Source organism: Phyllobates terribilis, unplaced genomic scaffold (assembly GCF_046119375.1).
Source record: "Phyllobates terribilis strain yellow unplaced genomic scaffold, ASM4611937v1 Scaffold_12__6_contigs__length_324123572, whole genome shotgun sequence".
NCBI classification, from domain to species: domain Eukaryota; kingdom Metazoa; phylum Chordata; class Amphibia; order Anura; family Dendrobatidae; genus Phyllobates; species Phyllobates terribilis.
This window is the reverse complement of record NW_027362772.1, coordinates 113,547,920-113,562,642: the sequence shown is the minus strand read 5'-3', so window position 1 is coordinate 113,562,642 and position 14,723 is coordinate 113,547,920.

The window sequence follows — 14,723 nt, the reverse complement described above, 5'->3', positions numbered from 1 at the left end:
TAAAAAAAGGCTTTGTGATTTTCAGAGTCCCTCCTTCAAAAATTAAACAGGATGTATCTAATTATGTCTCACACAACACATGGCCAGATAAGGTAGTAAAATGTTAAAATGACATTTCCTGGTGAATGCATTTGTCTTCGTTGAAAGCAATGCAAAAGTGCAAAAACGCATGAAAAACGCTATGTGTGAACATAGCCCAAGGTGTGGAGGACCATTTTTGTTTTTGGTTATTTATTTTGCATTATACAAGTCATTACCCTGGAAAGGATGTTCCTTAACATTTTTTCCAGAAAAATCCATTTTGGTTTAGTTTTTGTATGTTTTAATGTGAGCTCGTAAACGTGGCGTAACACTTTGATAACATTGTTCATAGCAGTGACCTGGGAGTCAGAGATGCTTCCAGGGGTCTTTTCCATGCTGTTCTCATGTCATTTGAGCACTGTTCCCATTGATTTGGCCAATTTTTAGGCCCCCTGCAGACCTCCGGTGGGGAGCGCTGGAACAATGCTCGAGTTTCCCATAGACTTACATTGGGCTCGTTGCTCGGGTCGAGCACTCGAGAATTCGAATTTGCTCGACCCGATCATCGAGCCCCTGAGCATTTTAGTGCTCGCTGATCACTAGTAAAAATGTAGTTGCCTGACTTTAAACTTTCTCTAACTTTACAATAGATTTTCTAATACTGGATTCCATATTCAAGATGTGGCCTCACAAGTGATTTATAGATGGGTAACAATAAGTTTGGATCATGGGATTTTCTCTCTTTTAAAAAACCCTAAAGTTTAGTTTGCTTTTGCACCTGCTGCTTGACATTTAGTACTGCTGCTCAGCTTACGTGTAACCAGAATACCCAAGTCCTTCTGCTGTTCTGTAGTCCTGATTATATTTTCAATTAATGTATATGAAGCAATATAGTTACTATCACCATTCGTAGAAGTTTTAAAATAAAAATAAAAACATAATTGTAAGTGTAAATGGGATAGGCTAAATGTATTATTTAATTTTAGTACAATCAGTCAAAGCATTATGTTCAAAGCAATATATTCTCTCTGGTGGTTACTCCAATTGGCCTTAGAGACTGAACACAGCAAATCTAAACGTGGTTTAAAAATCACTGTTTTCCCTTAGGCTATTTACATTACTCGAATTCTGGAACTCGGCCAGCTATTCATAAGTGTATACAGGTTAGACATACAATTTCCTTGCAGATACATTTGCTTCCTTGTTTCCTGTTCATCCTCACAAATTTATGAAGACAATTCACACATATACTGTACTTATGGAGTTTAGGACCACAATGTCTTACAGCAATTTCACATATTCATATATCTTGAAAATTAACCATAAACATATGTATTTTATCAATCAAACACTCTTTAGTCAGGGGGAACAATTGTTTAATTGTTTTATGTTCCTTTTTTTTTTTAAAGGCAGATATTGTCACATTCACATTAGTCCTTGTCTGATGCAGTGTCACGATGGTGTTGGGATTTTGGGCGCTAACCAGGCCCCTAGAACTAGGGGCGCCGTAGCATATCCCTGTCCTCGGGATTACGCCTTTAGGTGGAGATGCCGGTTTCTCATTCCTTGCTATGCTTCTAAATCTACCCTGATCTGTCCCCTCTCCCACCAGTGTAGAGGGAAGCTGAAGTGTATAGGAACACACTAAACAGACAAACAAGGGAAGACAGACAGAAATAAATGAAAATACCAGCCATACAAAATACACACACCAATCAACAGAGTGGGACACAGGGGAGTTAAAAGAATGAGAAACCGAATAGGAGAGGATGAGGATGCCAAAACCATGCAGTGAGAACTAACACTGGCAATCCCTAAGTGTCAGAGGCGAGAATATAAAGCAGAGGGGAGTGACCAAAACTGAACAGCTGAGACAATCCAAGTAGTAAAGTTCCAGGAGCTTTAACTGAACAGATTAACCCTTGCACTGTTAGCAAGGAAAAAAACTGAACTGTTTAATACGATAGTGAAGTACTTCTAACTAGTGCAGGAGTTCGTGAAACCAGACATGGCAGTCTTCTGGCCCCTCTGTCTGTATCCCCACATCCCAAAGCTTAATATTTCTATAATAGACACCCATGCTAGGGAAAATTTCATGGGAAACCAATTCACCTCAATCAATTTTGGGCTTCCTTTGTTTCCAGTGCATGTGCCATCCATTTTTTTCACGGATCCCACACGTACCTATTATAACTTATTAGGTGGCTCACATGTCTGTGGTTTTACATCGTGTGTCCGTGCAAACCACACAGAGATATGTCCATTTTTTTCCAGCAGCACAGACGACAAGGGCCAATATAAGTCTATGGGTCCATGAAAAACAGCACATCGATGGAATTCGTGTGCTGTCAGTGTTTAACATTGTAAAGTATAGGAAAAGCCCGTGTTTCTATCATACTTTTCCACTGATTGTTCCATTTCTGATTTTTGCTTACAAGTACTGATGTAAAATACTGAATGTATGCACGTGGCCTTAGAGTGTGAGAGGAAAACAAAGTACCTAATGGAAATCTATGGAAACATGGAGAGATTGTACAAGCTTCATGTAGTTCTTGCATTTAATTATATTCAGAACCGAAGCCCAAGTGATTCAAGCCATTTCTGCTAGCAACTAAGCTACCATGCTGCCCATATTTCACATGCAGTGATTTTCTTGATAAAGATCATTAATATGGTGTAAAAAATTGTGTTTACTTCATTCATCATCCTACATTTTCTGAGCCAATAAATAAAACTTTGCTTGCAATAGCTTCCTAGCTATTATATAGTATATACTTGCCGTCTACTAAACATGAACTGAGGCTTTTACAATTATAATGTTAATTACTGGGAAAATCCAGCTGGGGGTCTGTATGTTGAGGAGACAGGGCAAAAACTTAGAACAAGGATGAATTCTCATCACCACACAATAAAAGAAGAAAGAATAGATCTACCTGTGGCAAAACATTTTTGTTTCCCTGATCACAACTTCATGGACATGAAATTATTGATATTAAAAGGTAATTTCAAATCTCAGAGAGACAGAAGAGTCTGGGAATATAAACTTATTTCAACCTTTGACACACTCATTGCAGGAATGAATGTGCCGCATGGATTTATGTCATTCTACATCAACTAAGGAATGTGCTCCTCGGGACCTGTGGGATCATCACAGCCATGGACCAGACCTCAATCACAGGACAATAAACATTTCGCACTCTCTATCTATGAACTGCTCCAATATTTACAGCCACATTTGTTTATCCCTCTCCCATATTCAAAGTTCTGCTTCACGTCACTTGTCTCACATATTGCATTATTTCTGTGTCCTATTGTCTATAAATATGTGACTCTTCAGATTTCATGTTATACTATGCCTGATGAAGAGACCTGAGTAGTCTCGATAGCTTGCAATTTGTTACCATCTTTTCCGTTAGCCATTAAAAGGCATCAACCATTGAGGACTCTCAAATATTAATGTTAATTACTAACATCCCAGAAAAATAGTGATGCATTGATGATAATGATTTTGACTTTTCACTCTATGAATATACCATGCTCTTTAAAACCTTTTTAGAAATGTATTACAAGATTATTACCACTTTTGAAACTCTTTACAGACTAAATGGTAATATTGCTGAGCTAAGTCTTTGAAGCTTGGCTAACATTACAAGTTTCAATTTGTTCCTTATTTTAGCCATAACAGCAGTTAGATAGCTGATGGATGCGAATGAACCAAAAAGGGTTGTCCAGGCTAAAATTAGAAGTCTGCAGTCACTTTGCAGACTTCATCGCACACTGTCACAGTTCCTCTGTATTCCTTGTGTGAGTGATCACGTGCACTGTGCAAACCGCAAGTATGCAAATCACACTCATGTGGTATCATCACAATCTACTTGCATGGGGAATATAGGGAAATTGTGACAGTGAGCGCATCACACTCTGCCATGATTGGGCCAGTGACTGCAGGTTTTTTATTTCAGCCAAACAAACCCTTTAAAAAATGGGTAAGCATTTAATATCAAAACATTCTTTATATTGCATTATGACATAGTGACATACAGATTAAATTCCAATTACTGCTACACAACATCCTTCCACTCACTAATTCAGTCCAAGGAGCCTAGTAAGAATGTCTTTGGCACAACTACGGCATCTACGGGGTAACATTTCTCTCTCCTTGTGAAGACTTATAGGTCATGGAAATTTAAATATCCAAATAGCCTATTCAAAGAGGAAAAAGACTTGAAATTGCCAACTGTTGAATGTAGCAATCCTTAAAGTTAATATCAACCCTTTAATGACTCTTGCCACATGACTTACGTTAAACATATCAGAAAAAAAGACAAAGCACAAGTAAGTATATCAGGCTGGGAACATAATCAATTAAGTAGTTCCCCCCATATGTAAGTTATAGTAAAGAGGTGATATACTCCTAATTAGTCTAACACACAAAGAAGAAAGTCTGTGCTCTCTATGTAGGGATTCCATTAAATCATTATTGCCAGAGAAAGGAGTACATTCTGCGTCTCAGAAGCGGTGGGTGTTCCCTTTTCTTCACCAGCACGGTAAGCTTAACAAATGAATTCACAGCAATATATCATGTCAAAATCGCTACAGAGACACAGAATGTACTGTCTCCTTTCTATGTCAATAATGATTTAATGAAATCCCTACATAGCTATCACAGACTTTCTTGATTTCTTTTTGCACTTGCACTTTATTTATATTTATTGCTACTGAATAATCCTGACATCATATTCTATGTGTCATATTGCCCTTTACAGAATGCAGATGTAGTGATACTTGTCTGTAGTAGATTGGACTTAATTCTTTCTCCATTTATATCTCTCTATACCTGCTGTGTTTATCATAGCCTGTTACCAATTATTCATCCAGCTGTGATTTACCTTGTATTCTATCTGATGGACCTCTTTTATGATACCCTTAATATGTTTTTATGTTTGTATTAATAAAGTATTCTTGTTTTATTAATCCCTCTTTTGAGCTGGATTTACTCCACTTTCTTCTTTGTGTGTATCTGATTTGTGAGTGTCTGGTTTGATAAGTAGTCAAACCAGACACTCAATTTTCAGACACAAGTTTCAACGTGTTTGCCCCTCATAGGTGCAAAGCAGGAGGTCTGATTTGTCTGGGTATAACTATTAAATGAAACAAAACCTGTCAATCATAGAAGCTAATGCACAAAAATTACATTTCTAATACCTGACAAAAGCTCATAATATTGTGAATGAGTAAGAGCAAAAATTACATTTTGCCACCACATGGCAAAACAGAAAGCCAAGTTGTGTGTCTGCGGGTGGTCTTAGTACTGTGACAGTTTTGCTACAAGCATTACTGCACAGAGCAATGTGTGGAGTTCAAACCCCCAATTCCAATTTTTTGTTTCTTTTATTCAATCACAACCGAAACATTATATATAGACCTTTTGTTACAAGTATCTAAATTAAAAATAGTTTAAAAGTTAAAGACATAGTGGATAGGTTTAGTTTAGTTTAGTTTATTAATGAGGATTTGCCATCATGGTAACCCAGGTTCATATGCTGTATTGGGGACTATGAACGTAATAGATTGGATCACTTTCCTTGTAGGCACCAGAGTGAATAATGAAGGTGCCAGGGACTGCTGAGTAGAGATGAGCGGTGTTCGACTAGAACTGTTCGCCAATCTCAAATTCGAGCTGTTTTGGGCGGTGTTCGAGTTGTTCGACGAACCCGAACGATTTGCAAAAAATTCGGCTGTTCGAGGTTATGTTCGATAACTGTTCGTGCACCAAAAGCGTGTCCTGCATGTCTGGTGCTATTTAGAGCACCAATCATGCAGGGATTGTCTGCCACTCACTGTAATGCCACAGCCATGGTGGTTGTGGCATTACAGTGATTGCCCAAATCGATGGGAACAGTGAAACATGAAAAGCCGGCAATTCAGCAGCGGCATACACCGGTACCCGACAATTTAGAACCGAAAGAATAGAGCTTCACACATAGATTAGATAGATATAAACATGTCAGCCACATATATATGAAGTACAGTGACAGTGTTGCTTACTGTACTTGTCATTTAGCATAAAGGATTTATCAAAAAAAATAATAGTGTTTTCATGCACTGTCTCTTTAAAAAAGCCGGCCGGCAATTCAGCATCTGTACCCGACAATTTAGAATAGAAGGAATAGAGAATCACACATAGATTAGATAGATAGAAACATGTCAGTCACATATATATGAAGTACAGTGACGATGTTGCTTACTGTACTTGTCATTTAGCGTAAAGGATTTATCAAAAAAAATAATAGTGTTTTCATGCACTGTCTCTTTAAAAAAGCCGGCCGGCAATTCAGCAGCGGTACCCGACAATTTAGAATAGAAGGAATAGAGAATCACACATAGATTAGATAGATAGAAACATGTCAGTCACATATATATGAAGTACTGTGACAGTGTTGCTTACTGTACTTGTCATTTAGTGTAAAGGATTTATTAAAAAATATAATAGTGTTTTCATGCACCGTCTCTTTAAGAAAGCCGGCCGGCAATTCAGCATCTGTACCCGACAATTTATAACAGACAGAATAGAGCTTCACACATAGATTAGATAGATAGAAACATGTCAGTCACATATATATGAAGTACAGTGACAGTGTTGGTTACTGTACTTGTCATTTAGTATTAAAATAAAGGATTTATTATTAAAAAAATTGGCGTGGGGTTCCCCTTAATTTTAGGCTCTAGCGGAGGTTAAGCAGACAGCTGGGGCAGATGTTTGAAGCCTGGGAAGGGGGTAATACCCACGGAGCTTCCCAGGCTACTAATATCAGCCCCCAGCTGAATACATAGCCTTTACTAGCTATTAAAATGGGGGACCCCCCCAAAAAAATGACGTGGGGTCCCCCCTAATTTAATAGCTAGCAAAGGCTAGGCAGACAGCTGGGGGCTGATATTAATAGCCAGGAAAGGGAGCCATGAATATTGGCCCCCTCCCAGGCTAGAAACACCAGCCGTCAGCCGCCCCAGAAATGGCGCATTCATAGGATGCGCCAATTCTGGCACTTAGCCTCGCTCTTCCACGCTGCCCTGGTGCGGTGGCAGGGGGTAATAGGGCTGGGGTTGATGTCAGCTTATAATGCCAGCTGACATCAAGCCCAGGTTAGTAATGGAGAGGCGTCTATAAGACACCCCCATTACTAACCCCATAGTCAAAGTTAAAAAAAACACAAACACCCAGAATAAAGTCCTTTAATTGAAATAAAGACACAATTCTTTATTGTTCTAAATTAAACCATACTTACCATCACGCCCATTCCAGCTGAAGCCAATGATCTCCTGAAATAAAAGTAAAATAATAAAGCAACATCATCCTTACCTTTCCATGGTTCCCAGGACAGCTTCAGCTCTGCTACATCGAGATGACAGGCTGGACCGCAGCAGAACGCTGCCATCCAGCCTGTCATCCCGCAGACACTGAGAAGAGCAGGCTTGCTTGCGCTCCACATTGTCTCTCTGTGACGGCATAAAGATGAGCCGAGGTCATGTCCAATGAACTCGGCTCACCTCATGCACGTCACTTACAGCGTGGGAGAATTCTCACGCTGAAGCGCTGAGTGCAGGAGAATTTTCCCACGCTGTCAGTGAGGTGCATGAGGTGAGCTGAGTTCATTGGACATGAGCTCACCTCATGCACGTCACTGACAGCGTGGGAGAATTCTCCTGCACTCAGCACTTCAGCATGAGAATTTTCCCACGCTGTCAGTGACGTGCATGAGGTGAGCTGAGTTCATTGGACATGACCTCGGCTCATCTTTATGCCGTCACAGAGAGACACTGAGGAGCACAAACATGCCTGCGCTTCTCAGTGTCTGCGGCATGACAGGCTGGATGGCAGCGTTCTGCTGCGGTCCAGCCTGTCATCTCGATGTAGCAGAGCTGAAGCTGTCGTGGGAACCATGGAAAGGTAAGGATGAGGTTGGTTTATTATTTTTCTTTTATTGCAGGAGATCGTTGGCTTCAGCTGGAATGGGCGTGATGGTAAGTATGGTTTAATTTAGAACAATAAAGAATTGTGTGTTTATTTCAATTAAAGGACTTTATTCTGGGTGTTGTGTTTTTTTAAATACTTTACTAGAAATTCATGGCGGTCATGTCTAATACTGGCGTGACCCCATGAATTTTGGGCTTGGGGCCAGCTGATAATACCAAGCTGGCCCTAACCCCTTTATTACCCAGTGAGCCACCGCACCAGGGTCCTGGATGAGTTGGGTACAGCGCCAGAAGATGGCGCTTCTATGAACGCGCCATTTTCCGGGGTGGCTGCGGACTGCAATTTGCAGCGGGGGGGGGCCCAGAAAGCTTGGGCCTCCCTGCGCTGCAGATTCCAGCCCCCAGCTGCCTAGTTGTACCTGGCTGGACACAAAAATAGGGCGAAGCCCCACGTATTTTTTTTTAAATTATTTCATGAAATTCATGAAATAATTAAGAAAAAAAGGCCTTCCCTATATTGTTGTGTCCGGCCGGGTACAAATAGGCAGCTGGTGGTTGGGGGCAGCCCATTCCTGCCTGCTGTACCTGGCTGGACACAAATATAGTGCGAAGCCCCACTTCAATTTTTTTAAATTATTTCAGGAAATTCATGAAATAATTAAAAAAAAATTGACTTGGGGCTTCGCACTATATTTGTGTCCAGTCAGGTACAGCAGGCAGGAACGGGCTGCCCCCAACCACCAGCTGCCTATTTGTACCTGGCCGGACACAACAATATAGGGAAGCCCTTTTTTTCTTAATTATTTCATGAAATAATTTAAAGAAAATTGACGTGGGGCTTCGCCCTGTTTTTGTGTCCAGCCAGGTACAACTATGCAGCTGGGGGCTGGAATCCGCAGCGCAGGGAGGCCCAAGCTTTCTGGGCCACCCCCGCTGCAAATTGCAGTCCGCAGCCACCCCGGAAAATGGCGCGTTCATAGAAGCGCCATCTTCTGGCGCTGTACCCAACTCATCCAGGGCCCTGATGCGGTGGCTCATTGGGTAATAAAGGGGTTAGGGCCAGCTTGGCATTATCAGCTGGCCCTAAGCCCAAAATTCATGGGGTCACGCCAATATTAGACATGACCACCATGAATTTCTAGTAAAGTATTTAAAAAAAACACAACACCCAGAAAAAAGTCCTTTAATTGAAATAAACACACAATTCTTTATTGTTCTAAATTAAACCATACTTACCGTCACGCCCATTCCAGCTGAAGCCAACGATCTCCTGAAATAAAAGAAAAATAATAAAGCAACATCATCCTTACCTTTCCATGGTTTCCATGACAGCTTCAGCTCTGCTACATCGAGATGACAGGCTGGACCGCAGCAGAACGCTGCCATCCAGCCTGTCATCCCGCAGACACTGGGAAGCGCAGGCTTGCTTGCGCTCCACGGTGTCTCTCTGTGAGGGCATCCAGATGAGCCGAGTTAATGTCCAATGAACTCGGCTCACCTCATGCACGTCACTGACAGCGTGGGAAAATTCTCCTGCACTCAGCGCTTCAGCGTGGGAGAATTCTCACACTGAAGCGCTGAGTGCAGGAGAATTCTCCCACGCTGTCAGTGACATGCAGGAGGTGAGCTGAGTTCATTGGACATGAGCTCACCTTATGCACGTCACTGACAGCGTGGGAGAATTCTCCTGCACTCAGCGCTTCAGCGTGAGAATTTTCCCACGCTGTCAGTGACGTGCATGAGGTGCGCCGAGTTCATTGGACATGAACTCGTCTCATCTTTATGCCGTCACAGCCAGACACTGCAGAGCGCAAGCATGCCTGCGCTTCTCAGTGTCCGCGGGATGACAGGCTGGATGGCAGCGTTCTGCTGCGGTCCAGCCTGTTATCTCGATGTAGCAGAGCTGAAGCTGTCCTGGGAACCATGGAAAGGTAAGGATGATGTTGCTTTATTATTTTTCTTTTATTGCAGGAGATCGTTGGCTTCAGCTGGAATGGGCGTGATGGTAAGTATGGTTTAATTTAGAACAATAAAGGATTGTGTCTTTATTTCAATTAAAGGACTTTATTCTGGGTGTTTGTGTTTTCTTTTAACTTTGACTATGGGGTTAGTAATGGGGGTGTCTTATAGACGCCTCTCCATTACTAACCTGGGCTTGATGTCAGCTGGCATTATAAGCTGACATCAACCCCAGCCCTATTACCCCACTGCCACCGCTACAGGGCAGTGGGAAGAGCGAGGCTAAGTGCCAGAATTGGCGCGTCCTATGAATGCGCCATTTCTGGGGCGGCTGACGGCTGGTGTTTCTAGCCTGGGAGGGGGCCAATATTCATGGCACCCTTCCTGGGCTATTAATATCAGCCCCCAGCTGTCTGCCTAGCCTTTGCTAGCTATTAAATTAGGGGGGACCCCACGTCATTTTTTTTGGGGGGGTCCCCCATTTTAATAGCTAGTAAAGGCTATGTATTCAGCTGGGGGCTCATATTAGTAGCCTGGGAAGCTCCGTGGGTATTACCCCCTTCCCAGGCTTCAAACATCTGCCCCAGCTGTCTGCTTAACCTCCGCTAGAGACTAAAATTAAGGGGAACCCCACGCCAATTTTTTTTAATAATAAATCCTTTATTTTAATACTAAATGACAAGTACAGTAACCAACACTATCACTGTACTTCATATATATGTCACTGACATGTTTCTATCTATCTAATCTATGTGTGAAGCTCTATTCTGTCTGTTATAAATTGTCGGGTACTGATGCTGAATTGCCGGCCGGCTTTTTTAAAGAGACAGTGCATGAAAACACTATTATATTTTTTAATAAATCCTTTACACTAAATGACAAGTACAGTAAGCAACATTGTCACTGTACTTCATATATATGTGACTGACATGTTTCTATCTATCTAATCTATGTGTGAAGCTCTATTCTGTCTGTTATAAATTGTCGGGTACCGCTGCTGAATTGCCGGCCGGCTTTTTTAAAGAGACAGTGCATGAAAACACTATTATTTTTTTTGATAAATCCTTTACGCTAAATGACAAGTACAGTAAGCAGCACTTTCACTGTACTTCGTATATATGTGGCTGACATGTTTATATCTATCTAATCTATGTGTGAAGCTCTATTCTTTCGGTTCTAAATTGTCGGGTACAGGTGTATGCCGCTGCTGAATTGCCGGCTTTTCATGTTTCACTGTTGGCACTGTTCCCATCGATTTGGGCAATCACTGTAATGCCACAACTATGGCTGTGGCATTACAGTGAGTGGCAGACAATCCCTGCATGATTGGTGCTCTAAATAGCGCCAGACATGCAGGACACGCTTTTGGTGCACGAACAGTTATCGAACATAACCTCGAACAGCCGATTTTTTTGCAAATCGTTCGGGTTCGTCGAACAACTCGAACACCGCCCAAAACAGCTCGAATTTGAGATTGGCGAACAGTTCTAGTCGAACACCGCTCATCTCTAATCATGAGTAACGCCTTGACTTCTTTTGACAACTTTTTGCGCTATTTTTGTGTCCAGCCAGGTACAACTAGGCAGCTGGGGGCTGGAATCTGCAGCGCAGGGAGGCCCAAGCTTTCTGGGCCCCCCCCCCGCTACAAATTGCAGTCCGCAGCCACCCCGGAAAATGGCGCGTTCATAGAAGCGCCATCTTCTGGCGCTGTACCCAACTCATCCAGGGCCCTGGTGCTGTGGCTCACTGGGTAATAAAGGGGTTAGGGCCAGCTTGGTATTATCAGCTGGCCCCAAGCCCAAAATTCATGGGGTCACACCAGTATTAGACATGACCGCCATGAATTTCTAGTAAAGTATTTAAAAAAAACACAACACCCAGAATAAAGTCCTTTAATTGAAATAAAGACACAATTCTTTATTGTTCTAAATTAAACCATACTTACCATCACACCCATTCCAGCTGAAGCCAACGATCTCCTGCAATAAAAGAAAAATAATAAACCAACCTCATCCTTACCTTTCCATGGTTCCCACGACAGCTTCAGCTCTGCTACATCGAGATGACTGGCTGGACCGCAGCAGAACGCTGCCATCCAGTCTGTCATCCCGCAGACACTGAGAAGCGCAGGCATGCTTGCGCTCCTCACTGTCTCGCTGTGACGGCATCCAGATGAGCCGAGGTCATGTCCAATGAACTCGGCTCACCTCATGCACGTCACTGACAGCGTGGGAAAATTCTCCTGCAATCAGCGCTTCAGCGTGAGAATTTTCCCACGCTGTCAGTGACGTGCATGAGGTGAGCCGAGTTCATTGGACATGAACTCGGCTCATCTGGATGTCGTCACAGAGAGACGCTGAGCAGCGCAAGCAAGCCTGCGCTTCTCAGTGTCTGCGGGATGACAGGCTGGATGGCAGCGTTCTGCTGCGGTCCAGCCTGTCATCTCGATGTAGCAGAGCTGAAGCTGTCGTGGGAACCATGGAAAGGTAAGGATGAGGTTGCTTTATTATTTTTCTTTTATTGCAGGAGATCGTTGGCTTCAGCTGGAATGGGCATGATGGTAAGTATGGTTTAATTTAGAACAATAAAGGATTGTGTCTTTATTTCAATTAAAGGACTTTATTCTGGGTGTTTGTGTTTTTTTTAACTTTGACTATGGGGTTAGTAATGGGGGTGTCTTATAGACGCCTCTCCATTACTAACCTGGGCTTGATGTCAGCTGGCATTATAAGCTGACATCAACCCCAACCCTATTACCCCCTGCCACCGCACCAGGGCAGCGTGGAAGAGCGAGGCTAAGTGCCAGAATTGGCGCATCCTATGAATGCGCCATTTCTGGGGCGGCTGACGGCTGGTGTTTCTAGCCTGGGAGGGGGCCAATATTCATGGCTCCCTTCCTGGGCTATTAATATCAGCCCCCAGCTGTCTGCCTAGCCTTTGCTAGCTATTAAATTAGGGGGGACCCCACGTCATTTTTTTTGGGGGGTCCCCCATTTTAATAGCTAGTAAAGGCTAGGCATTCAGCTGGGGGCTGATATTAGTAGCCTGGGAAGCTCCGTGGGTATTACCCCCTTCCCAGGCTTCAAACATCTGCCCCAGCCGTCTGCTTAACCTTCGCTAGAGCCTAAAATTAAGGGGAACCCCACGCCAATTTTTTTAATAATAAATCCTTTATTTTAATACTAAATGACAAGTACAGTAACCAACACTATCACTGTACTTCATATATATGTGACTGACATGTTTCTATCTATCTAATCTATGTGTGATGCTCTATCTTTCTGTTCTAAATTGTCGGGTACCGCTGCTGAATTGCCGGCCGGCTTTTTTAAAGAGACAGTGCATGAAAACACTATTATTTTTTTAAATAAATCCTTTACACTAAATGACAAGTACAGTAAGCAACACTCTCACTGTACTTATTATATATGTGACTGACATGTTTCTATCTATCTAATCTATGTGTGAAGCTCTATTCTTTCTGTTCTAAATTGTCGGGTACAGATGCTGAATTGCCGGCCGGCTTTTTTAAAGAGACGGTGCATGAAAACACTAATATTTTTTTTTAATAAATCCTTTACACTAAATGAAAAGTGCAGTAACCAACACTGTCACTGTGCTTCTTATATGTGTGACTGACATATTTCTATCTATCTAATCTATGTGTGATGCTCTATTCCTTCTTGTCTAAATTGTCGGGTACCGGTGTATGCCCCTGCTGAATTTGACGGCCGGCTTTTTTAAAGAGAGTGTCTTCTGAGCAGTTTGTCAGCTTTTGGACACCTTTGCAGGTGTTTTCTATGTGTTTCTATGTGTTTTTGTTTGCCTGCCATTGGTTTTAACGGTGTTCGACGGTGTTCTAAGGTGTTCGACGAACAGTTCGACGAACAGTTCCTCGAACATCCCGGTGTTCGACGAACCGAACCGAACCCGAACACTACGGGGGTGGCTCAACACTACTCATGATGGGCCCCTTTTCTTCCCCCCCCCCCCTACCATAACCTAAAAGTGTCACCTCTGGGTTTGGTTCCCAAAAAGAGCAAGGAAAATTTTGTTTAATACAACATTTGCCCTATCCAACGATGGTATATAAAAGAAGGATGTAGAGGTATCATATACTTCATTTGACGTGGCGGCGCAGTGGGTAAGGCGATCGGGAAAGGGGCACAGTTAGCAAAATCGGACATAAAATTGGCCTTTCGTTTGTTGCCTGTTCATCCGTCATGTTATCACCTTTTGGGTTGTAGTTAGGACGATAGGTACTTTGTGGATATGTGTCTACCCATGGGATGCTCGATTTCTTGCTACTATTTTGAAGTCTTTTCATTCTTTTTGGAATGGATGGTACGGTTCGAGTCGGGCATCCCATCGGTTATATACTACTTAGACAACTTTCTCTTTATTGGCTCGGAGAGCGACAACATGTGCGCTTACATGCTGCATGTGTTACAGATAGGAGTGCCGATTGCGGATGACAAAACCGTAGGTCTGGTAACTGGGCTTTCCTTTTTGGGCATCACAATAGACACAGAATCTATGTTTTTTTGTTTGCCAGAAGAAAAGTTAGCAAAGTTATCATCACTTATTGATCAACAGAAATTTCCTGAGCATTTCTGCATCTCCTTAGCAGGAAAAACGCTGGGCATTTTTGATGCGTTTTTGATGCATTTTTTATGCGGTTTTGAAGCGTTTTTGTACATCAATGAATGCATTTAGAGCTAAATAAAGTTATTTAGTGGGAAATTGCTTAAACTCTTGGATTACCGTCA